This window comes from Periplaneta americana, chromosome 15, assembly GCF_040183065.1.
Source record: "Periplaneta americana isolate PAMFEO1 chromosome 15, P.americana_PAMFEO1_priV1, whole genome shotgun sequence".
Taxonomy (NCBI): domain Eukaryota; kingdom Metazoa; phylum Arthropoda; class Insecta; order Blattodea; family Blattidae; genus Periplaneta; species Periplaneta americana.
Window position 1 is genome coordinate 54,617,601 of NC_091131.1, and position 8,443 is coordinate 54,626,043.

Sequence of the window (8,443 nt, forward strand, 5' to 3'; positions counted from 1 at the left end):
ATAGCACATTCAATATACTATAGGCTTGCCAACTGCCACTCGTCCCGAAATAATTTACACACGCATCAAAATGTCCCGATTTCATGACAAATTAGACATATACAGCTGATTTTCATTCCTATCATATTGTTGGATTTAGTTTGAATTGAAAGATATTTCCGAACGGTCTCATACAGATATGCTTCTAATACGTGACGAAACGGAGAAATGACTCTAGTACGCATGTTCAAGGCAGAAATTTAATTCTCGTTGATGTGTGAACAGAGTGACGGGAGCAATGATCATACTTGAAGTTAGGGCAGGTTTGATCACAGACTACAGAATACTTTATGAATCATCTATTTTTTGTGCTCATCTTATGCACTTTGACTTGTTTGGCGCCATTCAGTATTATGTCCACTTTGTTCCACTTGATGCGACATTCATTGTTCTCGGCGGAAAAGTGGAAAAAAAATAAAAACTTATACGACCACTTCTACGATAGATAAAGATATCAACGAGAACAACAAGAAAGACTTGTAAAATACCGTACCCTCAAGTATGATAAGATATGATAGCTCTGGTGATAAACTATGTAAACGTCTCTGTGTTTTCCGAGAAGAGTGGGTGAAATATTTTGTGTACGTAGGTTAAGTTAGTTCGGGTTAGTTCAGGGTACGTTAAGTTAGATTAGTTTATATTAGGTTAATAATTAAATCAATATAGTTTTCAACGAGTTAACATTTCTTTTATAAGGAATTTATATTGTTTTTCAACTTGTTTTGTAGTGATTTTGATAATTTATTTTTACATATGAAACGAGGTGGTTCTATTAATAGGTGGAAATAATTAGTGCTAATAATAATAATAATAATAATAATAATAATAATAATAATAATAACAGTAATAATAATAATAATAAATTATGTTATATCATTGCTAATAACAAAATATGACGTCGGAAATGAAAAAAGAGTTATTTAAGTATGAGAAATATTTTTTTCCTTCCACATTCATAATAAATATTCCAGGTGACAACCACTAACATCATTGCAACGTACGACGAACTTGTGAAAATCACTGTTGCAGATATTGGAAATATGGGAATTTTGAGGCAACAGGACTTTTAAAAGAAAATAGATACTGTTCCGGAAAGCCAGGACGAATGAGAACTCTAGAATACTGTAGTCTGTTTTGGTATCTTTCTTCGTTACCGACGATCTGTAGCAGCATTACCTCGAGCTTTACCGTAATGCAAATGTATATGATCAAGCTCCACGAATGCGTAATTAGTGGAATTACCCTCCAAGACAGCTTACTTTAAATTGAGCTGAAAACCATCGGAATGGGACACAAGCGATGCGCGATTAGCAGTCACATGAGTATGCATGACAAACTGCAGGTACAAAATGCAATCAATATATTTCCGAACTGCACTTGTATTTATTAAACATCCATGCGCGTGTCACTGAATATCATTGCTTCCATGCCTCTTGGGTCAGTCTATCAAACAGCGTTAGATTGTCTTTAAGAACATTTCAAGCACCTATTGCGATTTTTACTGGAATCTCTCCATGTACGCCTTATGGCTAGTCTTCTTTCCTGCCTTTCAAGTGATGCATTTAATATATATTCCAGGCGTTTCCCTGGTTCTAGATAACTACTCCGTTTCCTATGTTCTATGTATTGCCTACATTTAGGGCAGTTAGGAAACTTATTAATTGCCTCTTGTATTACTGCCTCAATGAAGTGAAGGGTTTGTTGGGTTGTCTATTATACAGGCGGAAAATCAAACATTTCACAGGACCCTAGTTAAACAATTTATTATTTTCAAAAATTGCAATCGAACTAATTTTTGTTGATATAGAGGGCAATTCAGGAGGAATAGCAAATATTTTAAGCGAGATGGTAGTTTGGACTATTCGGAGTAAAAAGTTCATACCATATAAATATGCCCAGTTTTCAATGGATGTGCAGACACAGCTGTTTGAATGTTACAATAATATGTCTTGCAGTGTTATGAAGGAACGACAAATGACTACGTACTATTGATACAAAGGAATAGTACGTGTCGTTCTTCTGATACCGTCTGAGGCAGCACTGTTCATAATGGTGTAGAGAAACAGTCGTTTGTAATAATTTCCTTGGTTACAAGAATGGGCATGTTCTTCTAGCATCGGAGCCATCACCATCATCGTCATTGTTACTACCATTGCCACCACCACCACCACCACCACCACCACCATCATCATCATCATCATCATCATCCTGTACTGCTGGACTGAGACTCAGATCTGTTCAGGTTCATTGAAAATTAACAATCCGACTTTTATCTCTGTGAAACCGTCCAATAATAATAATAATAATAATAATAATAATAATAATAATAATAATAACAATAACAATAATAGTAATAATAATAATAATTTTATTTGAACGATAATAATGGTACACGTTTGGTTGGCACTTTCGATGAAGCAGAAGCTTGTGGCAGGGAGTGAAGTTTACATTAAATAATTAAAAGTAATATTACAAGTTTAATATAGATGAATACAATATAATATTTGTTACTCAGTCAAATGACAAATCAATGTAAAATAATGATATATTATATGGTCATTACGTTTTATACACATAAATTACACATAATGTATAAAACTTAATGACCATATAATAATAATAATAATAATAATAATAATAATAATAATAATAATAATAATGATTTATTTAGCTGGCAAAGTTAAGGCCGTAAGGCCTTCTCTTCCACTCAACCAGCAAAAAGAGTATATACATATGCATGAACTTACAAAGAATTCAACAATTTGATTTAGATGAGAGTTACATGTATACAAGAGTTATTTACGAATTAAACAACAAAATACTATGAACTGTTAATTAAACACTGATATACAAACTGTGTAGCAGAATTAAGCTAAAATACATAGAATGTTAATATATTTCAAATCGTATTAGATAATAGAAAGAGATTATTATGAGACAATTTTGAAAATACAGCACTATCAGGATGATGTCTAAAGAAAGAAGTAACAATGTAGTCAGTGATAGTTTAAATCAGTATGATTGGAGTGAAATGCTAATAAGGTTATCTTTTAAGCTGTTCTTAAAGGTGTTTGTTGTCTTGCAGCCCCTAATAGTTTGTGACAAGGAATTCCATTGACGCGAGGTGGATACTGTAAAAGATGATGAATAGCAAGATGTTCTATGAAGAGGTATACTTCATAATATAATATAAGTCATTATTTTACATTTATTTGTCATTTGACTGAGTAACAAATATTATATTGTATTCATCTATATTAATTGACAATCTGAACAATTTTCATCATGCTCTCTAAGTTACAAGTTTAAGCCTACACTAAAATAATTATTTAAGTGTTTAATTTAAGTAATCAAATATGTAAGCAAAAGTAAAGTGATGAATATCAAAATAATAATACAAGAAATAATAATATAAGAAATACTATGAAATTATATCAGGTAAAACACAGAAGATTTGTTAACTGGAAAGTACAAGGGGCGATGGCCCCTTTAAACAACAATAAAATAAAATGATAAAGTATTAAATAATACAATGGAGGACGTCACCCGAATAAGGGCGTATACAGCAAAATGTAGTTCTGATATAAACTAATTTCTATGTTTGTAAGCTGTCAGGTTCATCATAGTTACGTCGAAAAAAATTATTAATTACTGTTAAATAGTTTGGAGGATATTTAAAACAAAATTATTGAAACATAACAACAAGTAGTATGTTCTGCTATTAGTAAATAAATATAATATGGAACTCTGTATACGCCCTTTTCCGACGACAATATATTTTAGTAGTGTTTTTAATTATTCTGATGTTCTAGGTGTCTTACTTTGGACGAAAATTAATTATGTATGAGAACATCTCGTACTTTATTAATAATATTGTCTTATAAAGTAAAATAAAATAAATTCAACAAAATAAAATAGTATACATTTACTATAACATATTAAATAAAATATTGAATAATTACGCAAGTAGGCCTACAAAATAACATTACATTTTCAGTTTATGGTTTTCTTGTTCTTATATTATGTTCTTTTCTTCTTTGTGCATCATCTATTGTTGTTAGCGTCATCTTCACCATTGCGTGATGATGACCCGGCTTTATTCAGAATTGAGTTCAGACAACTTTGGCCATCTTCATCTAAAAACTGTAACATTTCTCTTAAGTTCTTCGCCTTGGAGGGTTTCAAAGGCACTGGGTTCATTTGTGTTGGACTCAAAAGTTTCAGCTGCGACACTTCTATTTCCGTCTTCCAAATGTTGAAAGGAACAAATTTCGCCGAGTATGAAATTCAAGCTGAAAATAGCCCTGATATACTGTATTGAAATTGTTTATACTTTTGCATCATGATTGAATGAGGGCGATTTGTCATTGAGGATGTCACCTGAAACCAGTTTATTCTGAACTGTTGTTAATCATTTCTCTAACATTTGCAATAGAGTCAATAGAAAGTTTAGACACACATTGATTTTTACCCCCATTATAGAAAACACTATAGGCCTATTTCCACAAATTATCCCTATTCCTGAATGACTGAAGTTTCTTAGTTTTTAGATTCACTCTTTCAAGACAAGAAGTAATAAAATGATACTGTTCTAATTTCGAATCCATGTCCCAAAAGCGTTTGAAAATAGAGAGTTGATCGTCCTTTGAAATTTCATGTGTACACAATTTCATACATCATCTTCTTACCATTGTAAATGACTTCTCTTCCATTTCCTTGCCTGTACAAGTTGTGTATGACTTGCCACTGTTTCTGTTTATTTTCCTTTCTTCAGTTTTCCATTTAGTTTTCTTCACAACCTTCTTTTCTCCCATATTTTCGGTCATGATTCACTGCTGCAACTGACAACCTGAAGTAGGCCTAAACATCGAATACCAGCCTACTACAGTATGGCTTGCACAGCATGTGACTGCCGCTGTAGTAGTTGCGTTCACTTGTTCAACGTAAACGTGTAATATTTTGTTAAGTATTGAAGCTAGACTTACGAAAATTTACTACAGTGTACTATACGCATTCAACTATCTAATCCCTTGATCGTCGGAAAACGGGCGTATAAGGGTATACGCCTTTATTCGGGTGATGTCCTCAATTGTAAAATAATATAAAATATTATGCAATAATATAATGAAGTAATATATTATATACATAGATGATATTATAGTTCTATTTGATTTACTGAATTTTGAAACATTCATAACATTTTTTTTTTTCAAAAATTTCATTTAACTAGAATACTAATCAGTATTTAAAATCAGTTGAAGTGGTTGCTTTTTAAATAATTTATTATTGGGAGATGCTAATTTTTAATGTTTTTAATGAAATTATTATACAATCTCGCGCCGAAATTTGAGGCATGCTTTAGTCCTGCTTCAGAATTGCATTTGGGTTCAAACAAAGGACATGATATAATGTGTTTTCTTGTACTGTTACCATAGTCATAATAGTTATTTTTGTGGTAGTATTTTAATAGGGTGTATATGTATATTTGCCTAATATTCAGTACATTAAATTCATTGTATATGAGGCGTGTATGATAATCCATTTTTTCCTTAATACATATGTTTATTATTTTGTAGTATTGGCATATTATCATTCAGTGGCCAATGAATAACAAGCGTCTTAACTATTGGGTAATGCAAATGAAAAATAAGTCAGATGACTTAACATCAATCTTATAATAAAATTCTTTATGATTATTCACTAAATCTTTTATTTACATTTTTCGTTTTTAACATTTAGAAATACACTGCCGAGCAAAAAAAAAACGCAACACTTGAATAAATATGAAATATCAAACTATAATACAAATTATAACATTACTGTGTGCTTCTACGGACCTGTTTATCTTAGGCAAGTATTAATTCATGTTTTGGAAGGAAAGTATACCCATTGGGTAGTTTGTGACACCCTCTTTGCCACTTCCAGTCCATTAACTTACTCTATATTATTGCAGTGCCAGTAAAATTTACAACCCTGAACACAAGCAGCCAAAACAAAGCTAAAACAGTATTGTTTTCTTTTTATGCTTATAATGGTATTCTGTGATAATGAACTCAGTTTTAAACAATATTTACGAGAGTTAAGATGCCTTTAAGCCCCGAGTACACCGCTAGAGTAGTCGCGTTGGTAGAGGATGACCACAGCTTACGTTATGTGACTCAGGTGTTGTATACATGACCCCGGAGCTCTTGAAGAGTATCTGGACCATGGTGACACACATTCCTACCTAAAATATCCCACAGATGATCAATTGGGTTAAGATCCGGACTGCGTGATGGCCATTGCATGAGTTGGATCCCTACTTCATTGAGGTACTGGAGGACATATCGCGCCACACGAGGACGTGTATTGTCTTCCAAGAGCACGAAATTGTCACCAATAAATGATGCAAAAGGAAGAACATGTTTCCCAAGGATTTCTTTTATGTAGCGATGGGCAGTAAGAAACTCACCCTCCACAAAGACAAGGTCCATTCGTAGAGTAAAACTGATGCCTGCCCACACCATCATGAACGGCTATGAAATGCTGTCCTTGACGAAAATTTGCATGGAGAATACCTTTCTCCAGTACTCCACACTCTTTCTCTTCCATCTGGGGATCTGAGGGAGAATCTGGACTCATCTGAGAACAAAAGTGTTCTCCACTGTTCCTCAGCCCATTCCTGATCTTCCTTTGCAAACTGTAAGCGAGTTTGACGATGTTGTCTTGTAAGTTCTGAGCCAGGAGCAGGTCTTCTGGATATCAGGCCAGCATCATGTAACCTCCTCCTCACAGTCCACTCACTGACATTCACATCTCGCACTTATTCTAGTCGATTTCTGGCTTAGCCCGCAGTGTTGCGGCGGTTACGCAGTACTTGAAGGAGCAAGAACTGGTCATCTATTGCAAGAAGTTCATCTTATCTTACCATATCCCGGTCTTTGAGAATATGAAAAAAGTTCCCTGTACCTCTGCACTGTACGTGAAACCGTCAACGGAGTTGTATGCGACACCTGAGCCACATAACGTAAGATGCGGCCATCCTCTACCAACGCCACTGCTCTAGCAGCTTTCATGGGTTTTAACGGCATCTTAAATCTCTTAAACGTTGTTTAAAACTAAGTTCAATATCACAGAATTCCATTATAAGCAAAAAAAGAAAACAAAAATGTTGTAAATTTGTTTTAGCTGCTTGTGTTTAGGATTGTAAATTTTAATGTCACAGCAATAAATATAGACTAAGGGACAGGAAGTGGCAAAGATGATGTCACAAACCACCCAATGGGTAAACTTTTCTTCCCAAAACATGAATTAACACTTGCCTAACACAAAGAGGTCCATAGAAGCACACAGTAATGTTGTAATTTGTATTATGGTGTGATATTTCAAATTTATTCAAGTGTTGCGTTTTTTTTGCTCGGCAGTGTATTTATAGGAATGTAATAATATAAATAGTACATAATGTAACTTTTCGTGAAACGAATTGAAATTAACTATGATTGTTTGTGGTTTAGTTCTTAATTCTAAGAAGTACAGTATTCTGGTCGTAGTTATCTAAATAATGTGAGCCTCAGCTCGTTCCCGTTAGTCCTAACTTAGTACATAAAAGGAGCCAGTAAGAATTGCGTAAATTGTTTTGAGTACCGTGCTTCTGTTTTTCCTGTCATTTCGCTTATGTTCTTTCATTGTTAAATCATTATCCCGCCAAATATGGATGATATGTATGGTTAAAATAATGATTTAATAAACGGCTGAACCTTACACGCCATATTAATAGATATTTGAAATTCCTTTCTAATTTTATCAGTTTGTATCATGTGTCATTCTTCAGCTTTTGTCCAGAAACGACTCATTGCTTTGCATAATTTTTATTTCCTTTTATATTTCCTTGGAGGAAAGACAGAATCAGAGTTATTTCTTATTCAATGCAACATCTTTGAAGAATGCAGTCTCCTCGTTATAAGCTATTTATATTGTCACACGGAGGAGATACTATAAGCCATTAAAATATTTTTCAGAGTTCAAAGTGAATTCAATTTTTGACGTATTTGCTATTTATTTTCCGTAGTCGAGTTTCACCATTAAATGCTTTGAAAAACAGCCGAAAGCAATACAATTTCGTAGCATAGATTCATTTGGAAATAAATAAAGATGAAAGCCCTGTCTCGAAGTTACACAGGCAAGTAGGTACAGAATCATCAGACACAATTGATTGGTCATTTTTGGCCCACTTAAAAATTAAACTCTGCTAGTTATAATTCTTGCCTGTCATCCTATCATCAGGAGAAGTGAATTTCTCATTATAGGCGCCTCCATCTCAAAAATGTAATTTTCTTTCGGAAGACTAACAGAGTCCAAGAAGGCATTCGTCGACCATATCCTGGAGTTCAAAGACTATTACATTATACTTATGTGACACCGTACG